Raw genomic sequence first — 16,825 nt, forward strand, 5'->3', positions numbered from 1 at the left:
TACTATAGCTTTGTAACCAGGAACTGTGATACCTCTGGTTTTTTTCTTTCTCAAGATTGTTTTGCCTTTTAAGAGTCGTTTGAGGTTCCCATACACATTTTAGAGTTCTTTTTTTCTACTTCTGTGAAAAATGCCATTGGAATTTTGATAGGGATTGCTTTGAATCACTGGATCACTTTGGGTAGTATGGACATTTTAACAGTATTAATTCATCCAATTCATGAGCATGGAATATCTTTCCATTTGTTTTTTTCTTCTTCAATTTCTTTCATCAGTGATTTGTAGTTTTTAGTATACTAATCTTTCACATCCCTGGTTAAATTTATTCCTAGGTATTTTATTCTTTTTTATGCAATTATAAGTGGGATTGTTTTGTTAATTTCTCTGTCTAGTAATTTATTGTTAGTGTGTAGAAACACACTGATTTTTATATATAGATTTTGTATCCTGCACTTTTACTGGATTTATTAGTTTAACAGTTTTGGGGGAAGTCTTTAGGGTTTTCTGTTATCATATCATCTACAAAAGGAGACAGTCTTATTTCTTCCTTTTGATTTGGATGACTTTTATTTCTTTTTCTTGCCTAATTGCTCTGGCCAGAACTTCCAGTACTATTGGAATAAAGTGGCAAAAGTGGGCATACTTGTCTTGTTCCTGATCTTAGAGGAAAAGCGGAAAAGCTTTCAGCTTACCACCATTGAGTGTGATATTGAGATAATGGGCTTTATTCTTTAATTTGTGGGGAAATTGGGGGCTCTAGCTTGTGAGCTAATTTGACTTTTATGAGCAGAAGAGATGTTTCCTTGGAGAAACTTACTGAGACATCACTGTAACTAGTTATACCTATGAGGCATTTTAATTTAACTCTTGCTGGAAGAATTGTTACTTGTGACCTTGGATTGGATTGGCATGCTTTATAATAAAATAACTTTATAGATATCTGATAATCCAGAGAAATAATCTTCCAGAGCTAAGTAGGAGTGTTTTGTACAGGGGTTCTTATGAGTTTTCAGATTTTGTTGTTCTGGATACTAATCATTCATCCTGACTAAACTATTCATCCTAAAGGAATTTATCTAGGTTGTTTCTAGATCTGATAAAGATGGATTGATGTTTTTCTTACTTAACTGGTGTTTGCACAGCTGAGACTAGATGCAGAACACAATAATAGCAGCAGTTCTGTTTGCCCATCCAGCAGAGAAAAAGCATACTTTGATAGTGGTAACTTTGAATTCTCCTTTTGAATTCAACACTTTACTTACTTTGTCAATTTAGAAATGGCTCTTGAAATTAAGATACTCTCTACTCCTCTAAGTCCTCAGATTTTTATGGATTTAAGAGAGAAAATCCAAAGGTCAAGATTGAAGGAATCAACTTGAATCTTTGAAGAGAATGTTTCAGTACATAACCATTGTTTCTGTCTTGTTTATGTATTTCTGCAAGTGGCTGATATGATTAATCTGTATTCATAGTGTGGGCTCATTAGAATAATTGTTATAGTGTAGAGTAGCAAATGGATGACAAAAAGGTATTAATGAAATGTTTAAATAATTTATTATTTTTTACATTCCTGTCACTGTGGAAGGGTTTTTTCCTTAACATTATTTTTAATCCTCAGAACAAACCTACAAGCTGACCTATGGCTGGTCATACTGGGTTTTGTCTAAGGACACCAAAATTTAGAGGGTGCAAACATTTAATATAGTGATTCTAAAAGCTTGGCACCTAGTTAGGAAGAATAATTATTTAAAACAGGAAGCTACCAGATGGCGAGCATTGTTAGTAACACCCATCTGTGGGCTACATTATGAATTACAGAGTTGATTTGAGAGCTGGTTTTGTTTAGTTTTTTATAGGTGCCAACATTGCTGGTTTATTTTGTTTGTAAGGTGGATACTGGAATCCCCATTTTACAGGTGGAGAAAACTAGGACTTAGATAAAGTAAGCAATTTGCTCAACGACACAAACCAAGACAATTTTCAGCCAGGATTTAAATCTAAGTCCTTCTGAGTTCAAATCTTGTCTTCTTTACACTATGCCATGCTACTTCTCACAAATAGCTTCCCTAATTAGATTAGCTTTTAAAAATGGAAACTCAAGCCTCTCTGGGATTAAATATTTTTAACTTTTGAGTATTTATTCTTTTTCCTTCTACCCATTTATTTCTTTGCTCCTTCAACCATTTATCCATTCAGTTGATCATTCAACAAGCTTTTATTACTTGTATGTACCAAGTACTGTGATGGTGAATATAAAATATTTTTTTTGTAAAAACATAAAATTGAAGGATGGCCCTTCAAAATGAGACTCCTTCCTCTCTCCTCCCCTCCTCATCCTCCCCTGTCTGTTTCTATTTAAATCTCCTGCATACATTTTGGCTCTCACAATGAAAAGAATTCCTGGATGCTGTTGATATCTAATTTTTCTTGGACAAATTTGTTGATATTTTTGACTTGGAGACTCCTTCTAATGTTATTACTTAGCTGAGAGATGCAAACCGTCTTTTGCAATTTTCATCCTGGTAAATGATATAATAAACAATACCAAGCCATTTTTCACAGTTTTACCCCATCCCTGGGTTCATGTATGCTAGGCTCTCAGGGATAATCCAGACGTATTTTAAAAACTGACCTAGTGTGCTAAGGTATTACATCATTCTGGCTCTCTTACTGGGTCTTGACTATTCTTCTTCCCCTTCCCATGGTGAGGAATAGATTTTCTGGAGAAATCATAAACCCACCTATACTTCTAGGTTTCCTTTGAGTCACTTTTACTAGCTCAGGATTGTAGGGTTAGTTCTAGAACATGTCCAGGCTCTATGAATGTGGCTAGTCTCTGCAGTCGTAATGATATATACTCAAGTGCTTTAAAAAACAGTTCTTTTTTTTTATGGAAATATAATTGATTTACAATGTTGTATTAGTTTCTAGTGCACAGTATAGTGATTCTGCTTTATATATCTATGTAATCTTTTTCATTATAGGTTATTACAAGCTGTTGAATATAATTTCCTATACTATACAGTAGGACCTTGTTTATCTGTTCTGGATATAGTAGTTTGTATCTGCTAATCCTAAACTCCCAATTTATCCCCTGCCCTTCCCCTTTGGTAACCATAAATTCGTTTTCTGTCTGTGAGTCTCTTTCTGTTTTGTAAATAAGTACATTTGTGTCATTTTCTTAGATTCAACATATAAGTGGTATCATGGTATTCTTCTTTCTCTTTCTGGCTTACTTCACTTGGAATGATAATCTTTAGGTCCATCCATATTGCTGCAAATGGCACTGTTTTGTTCTTTTTTATGGCTGAGTAGTATTCCACTGTGTACATTACCACATCTTCTTTTTTTAAACATTATTTAATTGAGTTATAGTCATTTTATAATGTTGTGTCAAATTCCAGTGTAGAGCACAATTTTTCAGTTATACATGAACATACATATATTTATGGTCACATTTTTTTTCACTGTGAGCTATACCACAAGATCTTGTATATATTTCCCTGTGCTATACAGTATAATCTTGTTTATCTATTCTGCATATGCCTGTCAGTATCTACAAATTTTGAAATCCCAGTCTGTCCTTTCCCAGCCCCTGCCCCCTTGACAACCGCAAGTTTGTATTCTATGTCTGTGAGTCTGTTTCTGTTTTGTTTATTTTAGATTCCACATATGAGCGACCTCATATGGTATTTTTCTTTTTCTTTCTGGCTTACTTCACTTAGAATGACATTCTCCAGGGACATCCATGTTGCTGCATATGGCGTTATGTTGTCATTTTTATGGCTGAATTGTATCCCATTGTATAAATATACCACATCTTTATCCAGTCATCTGTTGATGGACATTTAGGTTGCTTCCATGTCTTGGCTATTATAAATAGTGCTGCTGTGAACATTGGGGTGCATGTTATCTTCTGAATTAGAGTTTTCTCTGGTTATATGCCCAGTAGTGGGATTGCTAGATCATCTAGTAAGTCTATCTTTAGTTTTTTAAGGAATCTCCATACTGTTCTCCATAGTGGCTGCACCACATTACATTCCCACCAGCAGTTAGGAGGGTTCCCTTTTCTCCACACCATCTGCAGCATTTATTGTTTGTGGACTTTTTAATGATGGCCATTCTGACCAGTGTGAGGTGATACCTCATTGTAGGTTTGATTTGCATTTCTCTGATAATTAGTGATGTTGAGCATCTTTTCACGTGCCTATTTGGCCATTTGTATGTCTTCATTAGAGAAATGTCTGTATAGGTCTTCTGCCTATTTTTTGATTGGGGTTTTGTCTTTTTTTTTTTTTTTTTTTTGGTTACTGAGTTGTTTGAACTGTTTGTATATTCTGGAAATTAAGTTCTTGTCAGTTGCATCGTTTGCAAATATTTTCTCCCATGTCTTTTTGTCTTGTTTATGGTTCTCTTTGCTGTACAAAACCTCATAAGCTTAATTAGGTCCCATTTGTTTATTTTTGCTTTTGTTTCTATTGCCTTGGTAGACTGCCCTAGGAGAACATTGCTATTATTTATATCAGAGAATGTTTTGCCTGTGTTTTATTCTAAGAGCTTTATTGTGTCCTGTCTTATGTTTTAGTCTTTATGCCATTTTGAGTTTATTTTTGTGTATGGTGTGAAGGAATGTTCTAACTTCATTGGTTTACATGTGGCTGTTCAGCTGGCAAATCCCTAGCTGTGGATTAATTTAGCCACTTCTTTTGAAGTATCCACAAATTTCCCTTAATTCTGGTTTACAGAGGTTGCTAACCAAAATGAATTCATTGTTACTAATCTTAACGGGCCTTCAGTAATGATACTTATCCTTAAGGTTCCTTTGTTAACTCACAATCTGCAATCTACAGTGAGTGTTTCATATAACCTCTGCTTTCCTAAACCTCTTCTACTAATTCCAGTGACACTACACTTTCCTTCATTTTCTTTCTTAGGTTGACCTTTCTAAGTTTGCTTTGCCATCTCCTTTCCCATTTGACCTTTTGATGTTGGAGTTTATTGAGATTTGGTTGTCAAACTTCTTAGGCTCCTTACCCTGATTTCTTAGTTGATTTCAGCATTACATAATTTTGGTGACTATATACAATAACACTGCATAATAGAAATATAATGTAAGACACATGTATAATCTAAAAATTTCCAGTAGCCACATTAAAACTAGGACTTCCTCTGCTGGCCAATATTGGGTAATAGGGACTGTATTTACTCTCCTTCATGAAGCAACCAAAAAACCAGACAAAGTATATATAACAGTGGTTTTAAAACAGTGGTCATTAAGTAATGAAGGACAGTGTTTTCTGAGATACAGGAAACAAATGAGATGAGTCTTATGATTGCCCAGCTTACTGTCATGAGTTTCCAGGCTGAGGTTCAGGAAGAGGGAAGCCAGGTGGATCAAGGCAAAACCTCTGAGTTGAAGAGATGAAGCTAAGAGTCCACAAAGACCAAAGCTAGAGTTTGTATTTAGAGCCTGTGAGATCGTTGCCTGATGTCTAGTGTTTTATCTAGGGAGGAGATGACTGTGCAAAGATTTGCAGTGTCCCCTGGAATATTCAGCAGAGTACTGATTAGTGCATGATTGTGGAGAAACTACCCACAGTCATGGAAAGATTCCCTAAAAGGATCAAGGGGAACATTCTTGGCACTCACACAGGGCTGGAAATGGTATCTATTCCTAGCAGGCAGTCTTGAAAACTTCAGTCGTGGGGAACTGGGGAGAATACTCAGAAGTCTTGCCCCAGTAGTGTGCAATAATGGTTAGCTCTAGGCCCACCCTGACAACTCTTAGAAGCAAGACCCCATCCCCCCACCCCAATCAAACTGCTTGCAAGAAGCATAACCATCCCAGAACAAAACTCAGTAATGCCTGAAAGCTTTCCAGATGTGAGTAAAACATTCTACAGGTCCAAAAAGCCCAACAAATTCAAGGGTAAGAAACATGAAAACTACACCAAGGCATATCAAATTGCTCAAAACCAATGATAAAGAGAAAATCTTAAACTTAAAAGCAGGCAGAAAAAAAAAAGACATGAACAGAAGGACAAAGATAAGAGTGATATCAGATTTCCTGTCAGAAATAATGTAAACAAGAAGACAATTGATTAACATATTTAGCATATGAAAATTAAAAAAACCCTGTCAAATGAGAATTCTATATCCAGTGAAAATATATTTCAAAAATGAATGCAAATTTTCTGTCTCTGTTTTAGCAGTTATTGAGCTAGCTCTGCCTAATACTGAATTGTCTGTTTCTCCCTTTATTTTTCAGTTTTTACTGCTTCTGTTTTTAGGACTCTCTTATTAGATGCATGATTTTTTAGAGTTATTATATCATTCTGATTAATTTGACTTTTAATATTACAATTTGTTAATTGTCTCTAGCAAAATTTTTTTCTTAAAATCTATTTTGTTGGATATTAGTATAGCTTTCCACCTCTCATGATTACTTTTTGTATTATATATGTTTTTTTCATCCTTTTACTTTCAACCTGTTTCTTTGAATCTAAGTATGTCTCCTATAGACAGGATGTAGCTAGATTTTATTAATCTAGTTTTATAGTCTCTTTGATTGGCATGTTTAATCTTTATACATTTAATCTGCTGTCTTACTGTTTATTTTCTATATGTCTCATCTCTTTTTTGTTTTTACTGCCTTCTTCTGTGGTAAGTAGTTATTTTTCCACGGTACCTTTATTATCCATTTTTTTTCTGGGTTATGTCACTTTGACCTTTTATTTTCCGTAGTGGCTTTTTTGAAGATTACAGTAGTAAGCATTTTAACTTAAAGCATTCCACTTTAGAATAAACTACCTTAATTCTAGTAATATAGAGAAACTTTACTTCAGCATAGCTCCCTTCTTGTCCTACTTTTTGCTAGTTTTGTCATATATGTTACATCTTTATATAAGTCCTACAGTGCAGTTTTACGATTACTGATTAAGTTTACTTGTCTTTTAAACCAGTTAGAAGAAGAAATGAGAAAAAATATATTTATACTATCTGTTTAAAATTTACCTGAGTAATTTCCTTGCTGCCTTTATTTTTTAATTTAGATTTGACTATCTGCTTTCATTTCTTTCTTTCTCTCTTTCTGTTTCTTTTTTTCTTTTTCTTTCTTTCTTTCTTTCTCTCTTTCTCTCTCTGTTTTTTCCCCCCAATATTTCTTGTAAGGCAGGTCTACCAGCAACAAATTCTCTCATCTATTATGCGGGATGTTTATTTTTGTCTTCATTGTTGATAGTTTCTCTGGATATTGGATTCTTGGTTGACAGTTTTTTTTCCCTTTTCAGCATTTTGAATATGCCATCCCACTGCATTTTGTTTTTCATTTTTCTGATAATAAGTTAGTTGTTAAATTTTGTTGAGATCTCCTAGTATGTAATGAGTAATGTTTATCTTTTGCTATTTTTAAGATTTTCTGTTTTGGCTTTTGACAGTTTGGTGTTATGCATTTAGGTGTAGATATCTGAGTTTATCCTTCTTGACATTTGTTATAGCCTCTTCATATTTGATGACATTCTTAGATATGTAGATCAGTGTTCATCAAATTTGGGAAATTTTCACCTATTACTTCTTCAGTTTTTTTTTTTTTTTCCTTTTCCCCCTCTCTCTTCTGTATTTCGGACTGGATTAATTTGTATGTTAGTGTGTTTGATGGTTTCTACAGTTGTCTGAATCTGGTTCTCCCCCTATACCCTCCTTTTTAATTGTTCAGTTTTATTCAGACTGGTTAATATCTACTCATTTATCTTCAACTTTGCTGATTCTTTTTTCTATCAGCTCAGTGTGCTGTTGAGTATTTTTTAACTCCAGAATTTCTATTTGGTTCTTTTTTTACAATTTGTGTGTTTTTATTGTTAATCTGTATTTGTTGATTCATTGTTTTCGTGCTTTCTTTAATTCTGTAAACATGGTTTCTTTTAGTTCTTTGAACATATTTATAATAATTGTTGGAAGTGTTTCCTAAGATTTATACATGAGTACCTTCAGAGACAGTTTTTACTGACTCCTTTTTTTTTCTGTTTATGTGCTATGCTTTTCCTATTTCTTTGCATGTTCCATATTTTTTGTTAAAACCTTGACATTTTAGATAATACAGCAACTCTAGATTGTACCCTCTCCTCCCTACTTTCCAGGGCTGGTTGTTGTTGCTGTTTTTGTTTTTGTTGTTGTTTCTGTTTTGTCATCAGCCAATGATTGTTTAGAGGTTATGCTTAAACTTCCTGAATCAGTGAGGCTTCTGTCATTTGCCAAGAGGTTCTGTGTGTGGGTTAGGGCATTCAAAATCCAGGCAGTTTGCAAGTCTTCCCTGGTTTTTATTTTCTGTTTTTGCAAGGCTTCCTATTCACCAATAATGAGTGGATAGCTGTGGCCCTCTGTAGTCTCTTCTGTGCACATGTGTAACTTTCAAGATCCTCAGGAATATGTGGGAGCTTGTCAAAGCACACTATGACTGTCTTGTTTCTCAGATTCCCCTGCTAAGTTTTTGGCTTGTCTGTTGTCATTTTTTGCTGTTGATTTCAATAGCATGGAGCTTTTTCAGTGGATTTCCAAATCAGACCAACCCCTTCCAGGAGCTGGAAGACTGTTGATCCTCACATCTGCTGTCACATTGGGTTAGGGGATGGGTAGGAGTAGCTCCATGTTAAAACACACTTGCTTCTCTATTGTAGTTCAGTGCTTTTTCTTATATAAATATTTCTCAATTTTTTTTGTATCTCTGTAGTCAATTTCCAGAGTTGTTGTTTTTGATAATTTTGACTAGTTTTGTCTGGGGAGTGGTTTTCCTCTCTCTGATATTCTGGAAGTCCCACCTTCTGTCATTGCTTTGATAACAACTTTATAGTTTATTTTTCTGCTCTGATCTTGCTGGATTCTAATCCATTCTTTTTCAGCCAGTAGCCTGAGTGATCTTTTAAAAATGGAGTCTGATCATGTCACTTTCTTGCATTAAACCCATTTTGCTTGGAGGATAACATCCAAAGATACTGTGGTCTACAAGGCTTTGAATGATTTGGCTCCTGCCTCCCTCCCCAGGCTCATCCATAACCACTCCTCTTCACTTACTCTTCTTGAGCCACAGTGGCCTTCTTTTACCAGGGTCTTTTCTTGTGTTAGCTTCACATAAGCTGTGCTCTGTTTGAATGTTTTACTGTTTCTTCAGGTGGTATCCCCTTGTTCATCAGGTCTCAATTTCAATGACAGTTCTTCAAGGAAGCCTTTCCTTACCTCTGTTCAGACCAGAATAGATTTCCTGAACCTTGTCATCATTGTACATTGTTTTGCTTCAAGAGCTTATCATATTTACTGTGAAATTATTATTTGTGCAATTTATTGAATGAATATATCTTTGTTTCCTTATAATGTCCTTGAACTCAAGGAATTTTCTCATTCATTGTATCCTCTAGCATAGTGGCTTCTACATAGAAAATTCTCTATAAATATTTTTGAATGAAAATGATCCTAGACATACATATAAATGGGCACTTGACCAGGGGAAGGAGAAGGCTTATTGGGAAGGCTTCTAGAGGAGGCGATAAATAAGTGAAATCTTAAAATATGTATAGTAAATAGCCAGTATGTGTCAATGTTGCTTCTGAAAGTATCAGGTTTAAAATGACTCCTTTTTGGCGTATCAGTACTCCACACAGACATCAGTGTATTTGTCCCCAAAGTTTGACAGTTTAGCCACTTGAAATTAATTATATGCATTCTTACATTATATTTGTAGCTGTGTAAGTAGTGGGAACTCTTGTGTTGAGACTTCTTGCTAATCTGACCCTGAGTTTGATTCCTGGCTTTAATAAATAAGCTTCTGTCTTGTTCCCCTTCCTTGTCTCGGTCTTGTGTTTCCTATTCCAACATCATGGATACTCAGCCTCTGTTCTGTTTTGATTAGACCCAACCCCAAATTCTTCAGAATTAGCATTTGATCTAAAACTCACACTAGGCAGCTGGAAAACTCATTTGATTTCCTCTAATACTTTTCTCATGTTCTTTTTTGGGAACAAGGTAGGGATAGGCAGACACCTGTATATTTTAGAAGCTGATTAGCCACCTGTAGCGTGTCATGGTAGCTGATATCCAGGGGAAGAATGGAGTAGCTCAGTTTAGAAATATTTGTATGAAAATAGTTACAAAAGGTTGGACCTCAAAGGGCTAATTCTACATTAACTCTAAAAAATTTTGGTTGTGAGAATAAACAGAAAAACCTTGTTTCCTAAGAGTTCTTTATTACCACAGTTTTTCTGTGCTACAGGTAATCACCCTAGAAAATTGCCTTTAAAATTGCCTTTTTTAAACAGAAAAGGGACCCTGGAAAAAATACTGTAAGGTTGTGCTTCTTCCTTAATTTTAGATTTCAGGAAACAGAACTTTAGAGATCACATACCTTGGGCCTAAAGAAAGTCCATCTGAGGATGATGATTTGTATGCAATATTGTTAGTGTATAATAACAATAGTAATAATGATACGACTATCTTTCACGTAGTTAGAACTCAAGCAGGATAACTTGAGTATGAAGCAGTGTACTTTGGGCAGGATTGAATTCTTCATTTGTTAGTCTCATGTGAAAATGTATGTGTTTGGTGGTCTAGACGGAATGAATATTACACATTCAAAAAAAAATAATGAACCTTCTAAACCTCTCATGCCCTCAGGAGGCTCAGCGAACTGGAGCCGACTGGCACAAAGTGCTGTGTTCTCACACGGTTACAGCTGGAGGAAGAAAGTCTGGATGGATCATTTGCTGGCATATGTTTCTTGAATTATTGGCTATTTTGGTGTCGACTTTTCTGTTGAGAGTTTCATGTTTTAATGACAAAAATGTTCACTGGAAATTATAGCCTGGAAAAGAGAACCACTTTCCTGCTTCTGCAAAAAGCTAGGTAAAGCACTGATGTGGGGTAAAGTAGCTGTGGAGTTTTATATTCAGATTGTATGAAGAGTAAACAGAGCATCTAAAATAACCACTTGCACATTGCAACAAACACATCATCATTTGCTTAAAAAAGAGTTATAATTACAGTTGACGAAGCATGGACGCCATAAAAAATGCATTAGTTTGGCTTGACACATTAATTACCTGTTTTTGCAGATGTTTTTATGTATTGTTGTGTGAACAGTTTACAAAATAATTACAGGAAAGTCATATGGAAAATAAACTAAGTGGGTGGTTTCTCGTCTAAATATTTTCATTCATGTGAGTCTGTGTGAGGCACAGCTGCTCTATAGCAAAAGCAGGGATAGATGAGGACTGAGGATTCTCGAAGGGCTTTTTTTTTATTAGCCGATCTCTGTCATCAGTATCACATTTTTATAGCAACATAGTTTAAAAACATTAAAATGAGAGGGATGGCTTAATCCCTGTATTACTGGAAAAAACTTTGATTCTGATCAGAATTGTAGGTATCTATGGGTATTTTAAAGTAAACCAAACAAAGCTAAAATACCGTAAGTGAAAAACTACTGCTATTTCAGTACTAGTATGTTGTTAGGCACTTGGGGAAGGAGTTAATCATTATTTTATTAGTTGAGTTAACATAGTTTTATATGACTTACAGCTCAAACTGTATCTTAATAATTAAACATTGAGCTTATGTAAATTGCATGGAAGTACAGCTTATTTATTCTCATTTAGAAAGTATTAAAAATGTAAATCTGCTTTTTCTCAGAAGCATATACTGTATTTCCATTAGTGGTTTCAGAATGTGTTTCATCTGAAAAATAACCAGATCATTGTGGAGACATATCAACTTTTATAAACTGTTAAGAAACACATTTTCCAAAATGGTAATTGTCAAACAATAAAAAAAGAGTTCATAGACTTCATTCTATTTTACACAATGATTTATAATTACTTTGAATATCTGTTGTATTTTCCTCATTGACACTGTTATGACAGTTTTTCATAAAAAAACCAAATGTAGATTCTCTTTTTAGTACAGCCATGCCACTTCTGTGCTATATTCCTTTATATTCCTTTTTTATGGATTTCACCTACACAGTTGATAGACAATAATTATACACATTTTCTGACATGCGTTTTATGTGACTATTATTTAAGTTAGAGAGAGGCACTGAGTTATGGAAAGAGATTTTGAAGCATTTCTAGGCATGAAGGTACTGTTATTGGACCATGTAATATTGGTACAAAATCATTTACTTTTCCATTCATTTGTTTAACAACATTAAAAAAATCATCTTCTGTATATAATGTTCTATGACAGCATTGAAATGACTGTAAACTTTGAGATGACTGTGTGTCTGGAACATAATAGATGCTCAGTTACCATTAGGCATCTTTCCTTCTGAAAGTGATAGGAGGGACAGGAATAAGTGGTATGAAGAACTTTTTCACTATGGTGGCTTTATTTAAAGAAAGCCAGTTGCCTGGAAGCGTTTTCTTTGTCGTCCTGAAATGGGCTTCACATGTGATATACTTGGCGTATTGCTTGACTCATTCTTTGAATTATTTAAATGTGGCGATATGTATATCTTCAGGTTAAATGAATTTGAAGAAAGATGGGAGGGAGTCTGTTCTAATTCTAGTATACACTAAGTCAATTTAATTTTTAAGGTGGGGGTGCATAAGTCTATGAAACTTAAGAGAATTGGGAAGAATTAACTGCTAATAATCAGTACTTCTGTTGATTACTTTACATCATCTTAAAGGGAAAAAAATGTGGTTCCATATCATGACATCAAGAAAACAGTTGTTAAACTTTTGGAGTCTTCTTTAGATTTGCTGCTTCTCATAAGATGTCTCTCATAGCCAGTGAAAGAAATGAGCAAAAGCCTTTGTGTGGGTTGGGAGACTTTCCACATTCACCAGTATGGCAGGTAAAAAACTCTTACTAGTTTGTGTAGAGTTTCATTTCTGTATTTTCCATCTTATGTTTATTCCATCTCATAAGACAAAATTTTAGCTCCTTGGTTTCAATTTTTATTCCTTTCTTCCTTCATTATATTTCTAGCTCTTTAAAATCTTTTTATCTTAATCTTTTAGAAGCCATTTGATTAGAACATAAGAAACACTTTGGGGATTATATTATCATCATTATCATAAAGAACATTTAGGAAATTATTTATTTATTTATTTATTTGCTTACTTACTTACTTACTTAGAAGAGTTTATTGTCACAAAGAAGGCTGTCCAGGCAATGTTGTTTTGAAGGAATTGAATGGTTGGTCTTTTGGATATTCTCCTTTAAAAATGCAAAACAGAAATAGGTTAGGGGGCAGAAATAAATAGTTGAATCTAAGAGAAGGCTGTCTTTGTAGGCATTTAACGTTCTATGATCTAATGATGTGTTGTTAGTTTTCACTCAGTATTACTGATAGCAGTGTTAAAAAACAAAATTCAAGTAAATTTGAAGATCGAATTGGCTTTATTAATTGATTCATGAATTGGGCAGCATCCTGTCTAGCAAGTAGAAAGGAGCTCCAGAAAAGGAAAGGCTTTTAAAGGCAGCGAGAGGGTGGGGAAAGGAGGTCATAAATAAAAATAAGGATTATTTTCAGCAAGATCACCTTCCTTTGGGAGACAAAAGGGTTTTTTATTAGGCTGGTTATTTATCTCCTTGGTGCTGAACAGGAAATTTCAGACCGACTGGTTAAGATTCCTTTCCTGGGGAAGGTTGAAACGGCAATTAGATTAGGTGTTAAGTCTTAGTTTGGTGGCATGGGCTCAGCACAGGTGGCTCCATTTTGGGCCAATTTGTTTCTTTTCTTTTCTTTTCTCTTTTTTTTTGACAGCAGAAAAACTACTAAACAACATTGAAAGCAATTATAATTCAGGCAATGCGTCGGCATGAATATTATTATGGCTTTTGCTTTTACTATTCTTTGGTTACTCTTTGAACTTCTGGGGCTCACAGAACACTTGGTTTTGAAAAAAAAACATAAATAGGGGATTGGTTAAATGCAACCGGGAAGCAGATTCCCTGACTGACCAGGTTCGTGTTATTCATGGAAAGGCTGATGGCTCCAGATTTGTGGGTGGTGTGTGGAACCATAAATCACGGTTCTTCTCAAGGTTACCTTTTGTTGTCAGAACACTTAGCAGAAGTCAGAAATGGTAGGCTTTACCTGAAAAGAACAAAACACCCATTAACTATAATAAATCAGCACTTAAACAAAGCTATAATCACCAAGGCCATCTCAAACAGACATATTCCTTTCTATGACTGAAGTTGTTTAAAAAAAAAAAAACAAAACAAAAAAGAAGCACCAACGAAAACTTATTCCAGCAAACTCAGGTTGATTTGGATGTTCTTTCTAATGTGATCAATCTGAATGAAAAGCGAGCATGCTTGAATGAGAGTATAGTGGCATAGGGCCTATTGGAGAGTATTTGTGGAGTAGAAGAGGAGAGAGAAAAAAGTAACATGGGACTAAGTAGAATCTTATGTGGGGATTAAATTTTGTGCATATGGTGACAATCAAGTACAGTCAAAATACTCTTTGAAATCCCTTAAAATTTCCCATAAAGTGCAGATGTATAAATAACTGTCAGAAGGTCTGACGTGGCCAGGTCTTCTGCTGGCATTGCTTTTCTTTTGTTGAATCAGTGATGAGGCATGAGCTATATTCTTTTTAGTAACTAAGGGTAGACTAACAATTGGAAGAATGACTTTGTACTCTAGTTTGTGAAACTGATTTTCATTATTTCTGTGAATAAAAATGCCTTTTTTTAAAAAAATGAGTAAATGAGAAAAGACCTTTGTTTTCCAAAGAAATCCTTGGGTAACAAGGATGTTTGTGAGACCAGTTTTTCTCAGAAAAGCCTGTTCTCTTTTACATGGTGTGAAATTTAACTCCTCAAAGGTTCCATTTTCCTGTGCGCTTGTCTCTCTTCTTCTGCCTCTTTCCTTCCCTCTGATTCTACTCTGTGTTGTCAGATAGGCTGTTGCCTCAACCCCTTATGTTTGTTTTCTCCTCATCTTTGTCCCCATACTCGCTTGTGCTTGTCCTGTGCTTTATATTTTTCTTGTCCTAGGAAGTAGCAGTAGAATAATCTAATTCGAAGTCAATTACCTGAAGTGTGGTAGCATAAAACGTTTAGGTTTAGGCTCTTACAGTAACTTTGTAACTGAGAAAGGCATTTCAGGTCCCTGAGCCTCAATTTCCTTAGTTATGAAAGGAAAGTAATACATAAATGAATTCTAATGTAATGAAGGAGTGCCAAGTGGTGATGGGTTCTTGGGTAAGTCAGAGTTTCACGATTTTATTATGTATAGACTGTGCCTTCTATAAAAACTTCTCGTGGTAAATTAAGTCAGAGTTGGTGTTCTGAGAAACGCAGGATAGGCAGTCCAGGGTTTCTAACATTTTCAGTGACAACTTTGGCATTTCTCCTCTTTTCTATTCAACTACACTCTCTTCTTTCATGGATCATGCCATGTAATCACCCTGTTTCTATCCTCTCTCTTGATCTGAGGCAGAGTAGAAACATACAGGTTGACACCATATACATAAGACATCTTTTATGGTATACCAGAACTTTTTGACACAAAAGTTACTAAATAATGGAAGCAGTTTTTCTCTTTTGAATGCCAGTGCACAGTGGAAATTTTTGTTTCATAGGAATGATTAACAAAAATGTAGAGAACTTATTGAAGTTATTTGTTTATCTTTTGGTAGAATGTAAGGTATGCATCCATTTTTGAAAGCATTTATTAAGTGTCTACCTAGATACATTTCTGAAGAAATAATAGCCATACAACCTAGTGCGGGATTAAAAGTTAAATTCCAGACAACCTAGTTTTCCTTGAAAAATAATCATTGTATGCTGCGTGTGTGTCTTAAAATGAAGATTAAGAAATTAAGTAGGTTAGAGTCAATTACATTTTTTGATCAAGTAAAATCGTTTAAAGTCACATTAAAAAATAGTCTGATTACTTAGAATTATTCCAGAAATCGATAGATTAATCTTTTCTTTCTGGTACGCACAAGCCTCAGTAGGTGCCCAGCAGCAGAAATCTGTAAGAGGTGGTTTTCATCCTTGGCTCCTGCTATTGATCAGCAGTGCTTGTGACCTACTTTTAAGGGGCTGATAAGGAAGGAGTCATAGTATGTATATTTAAGGTTACATTTAAAAAGACTTCCAGTATTTCCATCGCTTCCTTGTTGTTTCCATGGAAGCGGAACCACTATCATCAGTGGGAGTCCATTTCAACTGCTGGCTTCCGGTTCTTGTTTCTCTGTTACTATGGTGACTGCCTAGAAAGCGACAGAAATATTAAAAGTTTAAGAAGCAGTGATTTGATTACAAAATATGGCTTTAACTCTAGTTTTAATTAGGTATTTTGTAATCGTGACAGTTTTGAATTTCAAATTATTTTAGGAGGCAAGTTGATTTTTTTTAACTAAAGAAAATTTTGAAGTTTTATTAAAAGCTTAATTACACTGAATTAAAAAAAATTTAATTGCCATAGTTTCTATTAAAATTGAGCCTAAGATGAACCAACAATTCTAAATGGAGAGTTAAATTAGGACTTGAAAGGTACAACACAGGATGAGAAGAGCTAATGATGATGGGGCTGGGAGTTAGAGTTCATGAGCAATATGCTCAAAACTAAGGACTTGTAATATGTAGAGATAGTGTTTATTATTTATGTGGGACATCTTTATCTTCAAAATATGTTATAGTTACTTAGGCGATTTTCACAGATTATATCCATTTTCAACCAAGTAAAAATAAAAACCTTGGGTTTAGAAATGAAGTAAATTTTAAGGACAGACGCAGGAAGCATACTGATATGTTATTAGAGGTTTGAGGAGTTGGAGAGTTAATAAATATAGATTGTTCCACAGTTAAAAAGC

General features: G+C 34.8%; 1 protein-coding gene across 5 annotated transcripts in view; it reads left to right on the forward strand.

Annotated features, from left to right (window-relative positions):
- RPS6KC1 (ribosomal protein S6 kinase C1) overlaps window positions 1–16,825 on the forward strand; it is a 141,619-nt gene that overhangs the window by 54,059 nt on the left and 70,735 nt on the right. Inside the window, exon 1 of one of the 5 annotated variants that reach the window (XM_031438589.2) lies at window positions 10,387–10,887. The exons of the other annotated variants lie outside the window; for them this stretch is intronic. The gene's annotated coding sequence lies outside the window, so the exon portion shown is untranslated. Of the gene's footprint in view, window positions 1–10,386; window positions 10,888–16,825 lie in introns of those variants that run through there. 5 annotated transcript variants of the gene reach the window in all.

The sequence above is a fragment of the Camelus dromedarius genome, chromosome 21 (assembly GCF_036321535.1).
Source record: "Camelus dromedarius isolate mCamDro1 chromosome 21, mCamDro1.pat, whole genome shotgun sequence".
Classification (NCBI taxonomy): Eukaryota; Metazoa; Chordata; class Mammalia; order Artiodactyla; family Camelidae; genus Camelus; species Camelus dromedarius.